Here is an 11,228-nt window from a genome sequence, read left to right as displayed (position 1 = left end):
ACACACACACACACTCACAAATGTAAAAGGGTCTATTCCTGCTCCGCTGCACACCAAAGGTGTGTTCCTTTCTCAGGAAGTCTGATACTCTCTATCCATGAGCACTCATATTTTTACTATATTCACTTTCTCCCTTTTTGCTCCCAGCCATTGTCTTTAGTTGACAATTCTCTAGGAAAATGATTCACAGAGACAGTTCAGATTAGATGAGTGTCAGCTGGTGTCCCTCCGCTGCAGCATCATGCTGACACACGAGAGTGACTTGGAGAAGCAGTGTGCTGTGTGACACCAGCCCTGTGGACAGCCTCCCCAGCCTGAACTTAGCTTCTCTCCTTGTTGGTGCAATTGAGTCCAGTAATCATGATGGTTTGGTAGCTATGACGATGGGAAGTGGTTTCACCCCTCCCTACCAAGATGCTCCCGATGGTGTAAGAGCCACTGTTCCTGAAGCTGCCTCAGGAGCGAGGCCTCCTTATCTGCTGGGTCCTGCTCTGGGTGACTCATCACCACCACAGCCATGCCCAACACATGTGCAGAGCAGCCTACTCATGGAGCTGGGCAATGAGAGAGAACAGAGTACACCTCATGTAGCAGCCATGTTTCTCTCTGCGGGCACCGCAGCTGAGCTGCTCTAATTCCTCTCTGCCATTGATTCTAATGCCAAGATCTTTTTCCTGATGCCAATCAGCAGAAAGTATCAATCATGATGGCAATAGTGCCTGCCGTCCACAGACCACATTCTGTGAGTGGAGTATGTGTAGAATAATCTAACCATACATATTTTTCCTATCAGTGTTCATAGCAATTCTATGGGAGGAGATAAGAGTTATTGATAACTCCATTTTTCAGATGAAAGTGGGGGTACACGGCAGTATGGTAAGCTTGTACATTGTTATAAAATTAACAATTAATCAGGACTGGGAACGAACCAAAGCCTTAACAATTGAGCCTCTCTGGCATTAAATTTGTTTTAGTGAATTTTTTTAAGTCAAAATTTAGTTGCTTTTCATTTTTAAACTGTCCTTCATTGCCTTGAATTATTATGCATTAATTGAGGGTTGGAGTGGTGTTCTGATATTCTCCAAAACTTTGTTTTCCATGCTCGTGGTCTAACCCAGGGCATACAATATGCTAGGCAAGTTCTCCAATACTAATCTACAGCCACAGCCGCATTCTTCAAATTCTTCTGTTTTTATATTTATTTGTGTGTATAGTAGATGTGAATGTTCATATATGCATATATTTTGCACATGTGTGCAAATGTGTTGAGGCCATAGGTCAATAGCATGTGTCTTTCTCTCCTGGACTCCCCTTGGCTTTGAGACTGAGTCTGGAGTTTACCAGTTAACAACACTAGCTGGCCATTGAGCTCTGTGGAGCTTCCTATCGTTGCTTCTCCTGAGCTCAGATTATAGACCCACGCCACCGTACTCTGTTTTTTTCATGTGTGCTGGGGACTGTAACTCAGATCTTTATACTAGTGCAAAAAGTTATCTTTTGTCTTTTAATCTCAATTGTGATCTCTAGTTCTCAAATACATCCTCCGTTGAAGGAGTGATTATAAAGTCCTAAACCTGTATGCAGGGACCTGGGTCTCCTTGTCTTCTCGCCAAAGTCCTCAGCACTGCTTGACGTGTCAGCACTGATTACACTGGTCTATTCAGAATTGGTTATAATTCACCTTCATGAGTAGCTTCTGAGTTGTCATTGTAATCAGATGATCTCAAAATCGCCACTGGTGTGTACATCTGAGTACCATGGCATGTACATAAATGTCCTTCACTTTTGAAGCCCAAAGTACTACAAACTACAGCTGATTATGGGTCAGCAACAAAGGCACTGTATTCAGAAGGTGAAATTGAAAACCCAGGAAGGCAACTTGAGTATCTTAATGTGTGTGTGTGTGTGTGTGTGTGTGTGTGTGTGTGTGTGTGTGTGCTTTGAGACAGGGTCTCACTTATGTAGCTCCGGATGGGCAGAAAGTGTTTTGTGAAATCATTTCACTGTTAAAAGAGTAGGCTGTTATTTTTAAAATTTTAATTTTCATGTGCATTTTTCTTTCTTAGATGTATTATTGGAGAAATATTACATTTAAGCATCCCTATTTAATTCAATGAGTAAGCAAATTTAAAATATAGTAAGCCAGGTTTGCTAGTACATGTGTGCCTTTAGTCACAGCACTAGGGTGATGAAGACAGGAAAATTATGAGTTCAGGGCCAGCTTACTCTATTGAGTCTCTGTCACCCCATATATATGTGTGTATGTATGTGTATGTATACATATAGGCATATATGCATATGTGTATATGTGTGTACATAGGTATATGTTTAGATATACGTATATGCATAAATATATAGTACATAACATACTCTTGAACATTCAGTTTTACTTTCTGAAGACTATGTGCACACATACACACACACACACACACACACACACACACACACACACACACGAGGGGTGGTGAGTGGTAGGGGGAGTTTATTCTTTGATACGCCAAAACCTTATTAAAGGCACTACTCAAAAGTGGAAGATCTGCTGTCCAGAGATACAGAGGCACATCTCAGAAGGCAGATCCTTGTCCTATTCTGTTATTGCATCATGCTGTCATTCTTTCTTTCCAATCCAGTAGCTAAAACAGTACGCTGGATACAGGAAGCTCTAATAACTTGTGTCAATTCAGCTTATGCTTCCTCAACAAGAGTTCGCACAAGACTGCTAAACCCTCTGTCTTAGCCCTTACCATGATAATGATTTGAAATAACTACCCCAGTTCAATGGTACAAAGCAAGCATCCCCTCACATGTTCAAAGCCTTGTGTGCTAACTCGTGCTCTTCTGAGCCCTGCTGTGTTCTGTGCTAGTGGCTGTATTCAGAGGGATTTAAATCCAGAGCACCAGCTCACACAGGTTTATCTCACATGTGCTTTTCTAGGCTAAGCTTCTGAGGTACAGGGCTGACACTTAGCAGGTCATGTCTTCCCATAAAAACTCACCATAGTAAAGACTACAGATCAAGCATGTAAAACTTTTACAGCTAATGGTTCACCATGTCTGCTAACACTCCACTGGCCAAATGCAAAGTCAATAGGCCAGAATTGTACTTTGCCCATAGCAAGAGGGCAAGGCAAAAGGATATTTGACAATTAATGAATCTGTACCATGATACTCATTTTATTGAAGGTCTCAGAAACTCTCTAATGAGGATAAGGGAATTTAGTCATCACGTTTGACATCATCATAATAATTGATTCTTATAGAAAACCATCAAATCTACAAAGAAGTGAAATGCCAGGAAGCAGACAGGATCACCCTTTCATGAGGGAAACGTTGAGAGATGCACTATCTGATGAATGGGGAGCCTCTTTCATGTGCTCTAGACCTGAAGTACACTTCAGAATGCATGATAGCATGCAGGCCCTCATCTCTAAATCTTTAAACTGTTTGACCCACTCATGCTGTTAGCTCTTACACAGAATAATTTTTCTAAGACTCTTATATTTTTTTATTTTAAAAATTTAAACATATGACGTGTGCATATGATGTGTGAGTAACGTGTGTATATATGTGTGTACATGACTGTGCATATGAGTGTGAGCATGTGTGTGCCACAGCATGTGTGCAGAGGTCAGAGGACATTCTTGTGTATTGGTCTTCACCCTCCACCTTGTTTGAGACAGGGTCCCTTGTTGTTCACTGCATCGTACTCCGGACTAGCTGGTCCACACGGTTCGAGGGATTCTCTTGTCTCCACTTCCCATTTCACTGTGGGCATGCTGCGATTACAGTCATGTGTACCACATCAATCTTTTTTATCTGCTTTCTGCAACCCCAAACTCCAGACCTCATGTACGAATAGCAAGTACTCTATCCATAAGTCATCTCCCCAGCTATATTTTAATATTGACCTTTGTTCTGGAACTGATTCTGACACTTGCTTTTGCCCCCTCTTTTATACGTTCATTAGCCACTCACTAATATGAAACATGAACTCAGACTGAGTTCTGTTACACAGTTTGGTTTGCACGCACTTAGATCCTTCACTTCTGGAAGACCAAGATAAAATCCTATACTCACCTTCATTATCACAAGTCTATTATTTTCTTTATAGTTTTAATGAATTAATGAATTTCTGAGGCAAGATCTTGCTATGCATTCCAGCCTAGCCTTTAGCTCTCAATCTTGTGGCCATGGCCTTTTGAATGCTGAGATTACAGGGATAGGATATTATTCCCAGCTTAATTTGATTTATTTGAATATTTTAACTTTGCAGATTTTATATATTGCATTTTGAGCATTTTCATGCCCCCCTCCACTATCCCCTCCCAGATCTACACTCCAATTCCATGCCCACCCAACTTTGTCCTCATCTAAAAAGCTTTTAAACCCATTGAGTTTCTTTAGTGCTTCCTATATGTATTTAGGTATGTGGGAATCCATGGAACTTGTATGTCTTAGCAAGGGTCACAGCCTTAAAGATAACCAACCTTCCTGTTCCAACAGCTATTAATTAGTTGCCAGTAGCTCCTCAGTTAAGGATGAGATCTTGTGCTCACCTCCCCACTCCATGCTGGGATTTTATCTGGCTTGAGCATTCACAGGTCTTATCCATGCTGTTACAACCGCTGTGAATTCATATGTGCAGTTTCTGTCTTTTGTCTGAAAATGTTGTTTCCCTGTCCTCCTCCACTGCCTCTGACTCTTACTGCGTTTCAGCCTCCTCTTCTGCAATCATCCCTGTGTCCTGAGGGAATGAGGTGTGATATAGATGTCCCGTCTAGGGCTGAGAATTCCACAGTTTCTAACTCTCTGCATATTAACCAGATGTAGCAGGAATCTTAAAAGTTCTTATAAAATCAAACCCGAGGCAAGTTATTGGGGTCCATGCTGGTAGATCAGAGAGACAGAACAAGCCACAACTATCTCACCTCGCCGGATCCTCAGCTGGTTTTGTCTCCTCAGACTGGAGGCCTCTGAGTCCTCATCCGGAATGGGTCTCAGCTGAATTACTGCTCAAAAGCCTGAATGCTTAACCAGCCACATGCTTAACCAGCCAAATGCTTAACCAGCCAAATGCCTCTAGTTTCTGGTCCTCACGCCTTATATACATTTATGCTTTCTACCATCACTCCCTAGGATTAAAGCCTTGCTTCCTGGGATTAAAGGTGTGAGTCACCATGCCTGGCTGTTTCCAATGTGGCCTTGAACTCACAGAGATCCAGAGGGATTTCTATCTCTGGAATGCTAGGATTAAAGGTGTGAGTGCCACCATTTTCTAGCCTTTGTATCTAGTGTTAATCACCATAAACTAAAAAAAGAATCTTCTCTGATGAGCTTTGGGAGTTGGCAACCAATACAAATTGTAATCATTTATTGTGAATAAAATGTTTAGAAGTATCTGTACATTGGGAAATAGTTGGATCAGACAGATTGACATATATAGTACCTCATGCCTTCATCGTGTTTTATGGTGAACATGCCCCAAATCTGCCCACTTGGCAATTTTCAAGGTTGTAATTCATTGTATTAACTGTAGTCACTATGTCACACACTAGAACACACACTTGACCTTATTCCTCTAATCTAAAACTGTATATCCTCAGAAAAGTATCTCCCCAGTTCCCCGTTTTCTATTCCATTCTCTGGCAGTCACCATCGAATTCTCTTCTTTTTGTGACTTTAGTGTCTCCCAATCACAGGCACTTTGTCATTGTCTGTCTTGGTTATTTTACTTAGCACAATATTCTCCGAGTTTGTCCATATTTTCCCAAAGGACAGGGCTTCTTTCTTTTTCAAAGTTAATAGTATTTCTTTGGAAACAAACACATTTTCTATATCCAGTATTGGATTTATGCAATATCCTGACTATTGAGACTTATACTGCAGACATGGGGTGCAGACATCTCTTTGACATACTTACTGGTTTAGGTTCCTATGTACATACCCATAAACTGCTCTATCATTTAAAAGCTCTGTTTTCTGGGGTTTTAAGGATCTTCTAAACCAGCAGTTCTCAACATATGGGTCGCATACCCTTTGGGAGTCACCTATCAGATATCCTGCGTATCAGATATTTGCATTACAATTCATTACAGTAGCAAAATTACAGTTATGAAGTACCAAAAAATAATTTTATGGTTGAGGGTTGGTCACCACAACATGAGGAACTGTATTAAAGGGCCACAGCATTAGGAAAGTTGAGAACCACTGCAAAATGTTTTTCATAATTGTTGTACTGATTTACATTTTCACCAACAGTATACAAGTGTTTCTGTGCATTCTCACTAACATATTTTATCTTTCATCATCTTCTGTATCTGTGTTTGTGTGTGTGTGTGTGTGCTACTCAGCACGCATGTACATGTTTATAGGTGCATATGGATGCCAGAAGGTCAGTGCCAGATGTCAGTACTCAGAATCCAATACCTTGGATTTTTGGCTTGGGAATTTTTCCAGATTTGGCTCGGTCACTCTCTCTTTCTTTAAACCAATGTATCCTTTGCCAATTTCATACTTGTAGGTACCACGTTTTAGTCAACGTTACCCGCCCATCCTTTTGAATCTCCCTCCCACCTCCACCAACTCTTTCTCTTCCAACCAAGCCCCTATCCCACTTTTGTGTCTTTTTGCCTTGTGTTTATTTTGTGGTCCATTGGGTTTAACCGGGGCCATCCCTGTGGCCATGGGTGTGGAGCTATCTACTGGAACATAAGGGCCTCGCCAGTAATTGTATCACTGAGGTCAATGCATTCTCCCCACAGCAACTACAGACTGTTAATAGCTCCTCTGGGTGGGGCTGGACCCTGTGGACTGATCCCCCAACAAAAACTGAATGTTTATGGGATTTCAGACCTTGTGAAGTCAACCAGTTAACTGTAACTTATGTGAGTTCATAAGTGTCACAACTTTGTCATAGCTATAAGACAATATTTCAAAATCCTCTCCCTATCATCAGTATCTTGCATTCTTTCAGGATGTTCCCTGAGCCTTGGAGGCAGGGATATGATTGCCCTGTTTAAGGCTGAGTGTGCAGCAGTCACTTGTTTTCAGTATCTTGACTAGCCATTACTCTATGCATTAACTGGTTTACAGTGCAAAGAGAAATTTCCTTGTTCAAGGCTGAGGGCAGCAAGTCTATGGATACAGATATATTTAGGAGGCTATTTTAGAATATGCCCTTTTAGCAAAATAGAAGTAATAAGTTCACGCTTAGTGCTTGTGACTTCCACAGCAACAGCCATTTGACCAGGTCCCCAGTCAAATTAGATCTAATCAGAAATTTGTCATGCCATTATTGCAATTGTAAGCAAAGGTCCAAAGCTTAGGAAGACCACCATTGCCTTTTCTTTCCAAGCTGTTTGCACAGTGTCTTCCATCACTACTAAAAACTAGGCACAAGTAGGAAGACTCCAGGTCAGTTCCAGCATGGCTTATCTGCATTCTCCAATTAGCAAAAAGGTCTTATCATTCATTTATTGTGGGCAATCAAGCAGTGGTTATAACTTACATAGTTCAGGGAACCTCTAGGACCTTCCAGGGCAACAACTCCTAGGAACATATCCTGTATATGGCCTTGGAATCTTTAATAACATACAACCTCTGGAATTAACATTACCCACCCACATATGGTACCTCTGCTCAAACTTGTTGATAATTGTGATTTTTTTTTTAATTAGCTTATAAGGTGGTAGATTTCAATGTGGCTTCCTCATATATCCTTGGTTTTGGTTAACCATTCCCCATACTTTGTCTTGAGACAAAGTCTCTCACTATCCTGGATCTTACCTTACAGACAAGACTAGCTAGTCGGTGAGCCACAGGAATCTGCCTGTCTCTGCCTCTCCAACGCTGGTATGATAGGAATGTGCCACCACATCTGGCATGTTGATGGTGGTGGTGGTTGATTGGTTGTTTTTCTGAGGATCCTGGGAATGCAACTCAGGTTCCTCATGCTTTATTTTCCTGATAGTAATAGGTGAGGGGTGATATGTCATTAATTTTCATTTTCATTTTTTCTGACAATCAGGAATATTGAAAGTTTGTGGCTATTTATATGCCATACTTTCAGAAATGTCTTTTCTAACTATGTGCCCATTTTAATTGGGTTATGTGGTTTCTTACCATTTACTTCTTAAGAGAGTTCCCTATGTGTTTTGTGTTTTAATTGTGTATGAGATGTATTGGCTTATTTTATAGTTTGTTTCTTTGTTGATTGTTTTCTTGACTATTCAGGAACATTGTAGCTTGATATTATCCCATTTGCTTATTTTTGCTTTTGTTGGCTGTGTTTTGGATTTTATATCTGGACCACAAATACAGAGAATGTGTTAATGCAGAGAGGGGTAGATAACATTCCAAGTGAGCCCTGAACAAAGATTGCAATGGATGGAGACACTTTACGGGAAATGGCTGAACTAACTAGAAATCTAGGCTGAGGTTAACTACTAAGTGATTGGCAAGAAGTATTGATTTCAGTAAATGGAATTAGAAGTCAGTTATGGTTGTACATGTCAATAATCCCTAGCAATTAGGAGGCTGAAGCAGAAGGATTATGAGTTTGAGGTTAGCCTGCACTAAATGGTAAGTTCTAGACCATACTGGTCCACACAATAAGAATCCTGGTCCACACAATAAGACTCTGTTTCAAAAAAAAAAGTAAATAAAATAGAAATACAATAACATTGGTGTGGGTGGCAAGGAAATTAGCCTAAAGTGGAGGCATCTAATATTAGTGCAGTGATGAGTTTGTATAGAAGACTAGAAGCTATGTTTAGTCTATTGGGAATCAAAAATCACACTTGTGCCTGGTCTGATTTCTGAGGTTAGACTCTTTTCCCCAGCAGTATTTGTTAGCTACTGACTGTTGGCACATAACCAGAGATTTTTTTTTCTGATGGCAGAGAATTGACAAGGACTGCATCTTAGACTTCATTATAAGGTTAGGAAACCCACTGTTGCTTATGATGTTTAAAAATATAAGCCCTTAACTGTCCCATGGCAAAGGAATGGTTAAATAAACAATGATGAATTTTTACATTTCCAAACAAAACATAATAAATTAATAAATATTATAAGTGATTGAACCCAGCCACAAATATATGAATACTGTACGATTCCACTTACACAAAAGACAGACAAATCCATACAAACAAAATGCAGACAGTGGTTTCCAGTGGCTGGGGGAAGGAAAGCATGAGAGTTAGCGTTTAATGAGAGGCAAGTTTAGACTTGAACAAGTGAATAACCTCTGCAAATGGGTGGTGAAGGTTGCCCAGAAATGGGGACACATTTGTTGTAATGTTATGTTTATTTAGCTACGACTGAAAATGTAAAGGACATTTTTAAAGAAACTGAAAACCACAGTCATTTTCCAACTCTAGAAACTCTACGACCTTTACTCTCCCTTTTCCTTGATCTCTCCACACTTGGGAGGTGGTGGGGAGTGGTAGGGAGAGGTGTTAATATTTTTGAGAAAAGGTCTCAAATATGTAGCCAGTCTAGCCTTAAACTCATTATCCCCAGGCTTCAACTTCCTGGTATTGAGATCTCTCTCTTTCTCTCTCTGTGTCTCTTTCTCTGTCTCTGTCTCTCCGTCTCTGACTCTGTGTGTGCCTCTCTCTCTCACACACACAAAGAGAGAGAGAGAAAGACAGACAGACAGGCAGGAAGGGGGGGGGAGAGAGAGAGAGAGAGAGAGAGAGAGAGAGAGAGAGAGAGAGAGAGAGAGAGAGAGAGAGAGAATGCGCCTTCTGATTTTTGACTTTCTAACTCCTAAGCCCTTTTTAGGAATTATTTTGAGGTTGCCTTGGCATTCTTTCTTTACCCCTTCTGTTCTTTACAGCAGGTCAAATTAGGAGTGTCTCTACTGGCCCTATCTTCCCTGTGACCTAACCTTTTCTGGACATCTGCATCAGTTTTGGTACTCTCATTCTTCATTAATGTACATATATAATGCATTTATACTCTAAACATATTCAGTGGATCTAATGTAATGAGCGGGGATTTTAAATGCAGGCAACCTGTGCTATTGCTCATTAAATCTGGGGAAATTCTCTTCATTTTCCCACTATAATTTCCTCATTTGTTAAATAATAATCACACCTTCTTTAATATGATTGACATGAGGATTGGAGTAATGTGTGCTTTGTTCATTACTTGACATATTATAGGCAAACAACAGATAACAGATATCTTCACCCACATGTGTTTGCTCACATTGTATCAGAGTCTCCAAGAGCAATGAAAAAGGTCAGACCACCTATCCAGCAGAGGATGAGAGCTTGTGAACCTTGCCTGTTCCAATCTTGATTTGCCTCATTTCTCAGTAAGATGTAAAGTAAGAATTCACTGGAAGTTAAAGATCAGTGAATGTGGACTTGTGGTTTTCCTTTTCCTCACCTTGATAAATTATCCTTACATCTCACTTTAAGTCCAATGAGAAGGTCCAGAAACTTGAAATGCAAGGATCACCTGATTTTACTTGAAAATCATAAGGACTTAGATGGTACTGGATACCTGCCCTGAAATGTGGCTTCATAAACACCACATTAGATATAAGTTACACTTTTATAGATATACATTTTCTGTCCTTCTTGTCTTCTGTGCATCCTATAGAAAAGATTTGGCTATGCACAATATTCAAATAAATATGCTGAAGAGCTTCCTGACAGGAGAAAGACGAGGCAGGAAAAGTCTGGCATACATCCTTAAATAAAAATTAAGGCAGGATCATTAAGAGCAAGCCAAGAAAATACAATCCAATTCAGAAGACTTTATCTATAGATTTCCAGGGAAAGCAACTCCAAATAACTCACAAGAGCATCCCACAAGACAGAGAGAACTTGAGGACATTGAGTGTCTTTCAGAGAGCTCTTACATCAGACCAAATATAAAACCTGTTCCATCCGGTACTTCTCCCTTCTCAAGGTCTAACTTAGAAGGAACCAAAGCAGCTGCTTCAAGTTAGACAACAGGCAATAAATAAAGGAAGAGGTGTTGAGTGTGACTTGTATTTCTCATAATGGTCTCTGCACCTGAGGTGAGTATGAACTCCAGAAGAAAGGCAATTTGGAAGGAGATAACAATCCAGTGTTTGGGTAGTAGATTTAAATGTCTTTTTATTCCTTGTAAATGACTAGAGGACATCTTATTGCCTAAAGTAGCTGGAAAAGCTACTGAACTCGCTTGAGATTTCACTCAGAGTGAGGAACAAGCTGACAGAGCAGGTT

Source organism: Peromyscus leucopus, chromosome 3 (genome assembly GCF_004664715.2).
Source record: "Peromyscus leucopus breed LL Stock chromosome 3, UCI_PerLeu_2.1, whole genome shotgun sequence".
Lineage (NCBI taxonomy): Eukaryota > Metazoa > Chordata > Mammalia > Rodentia > Cricetidae > Peromyscus > Peromyscus leucopus.
The sequence above is the reverse complement of the archived record's forward strand: the minus strand, read 5'-3'. Positions refer to the sequence as shown.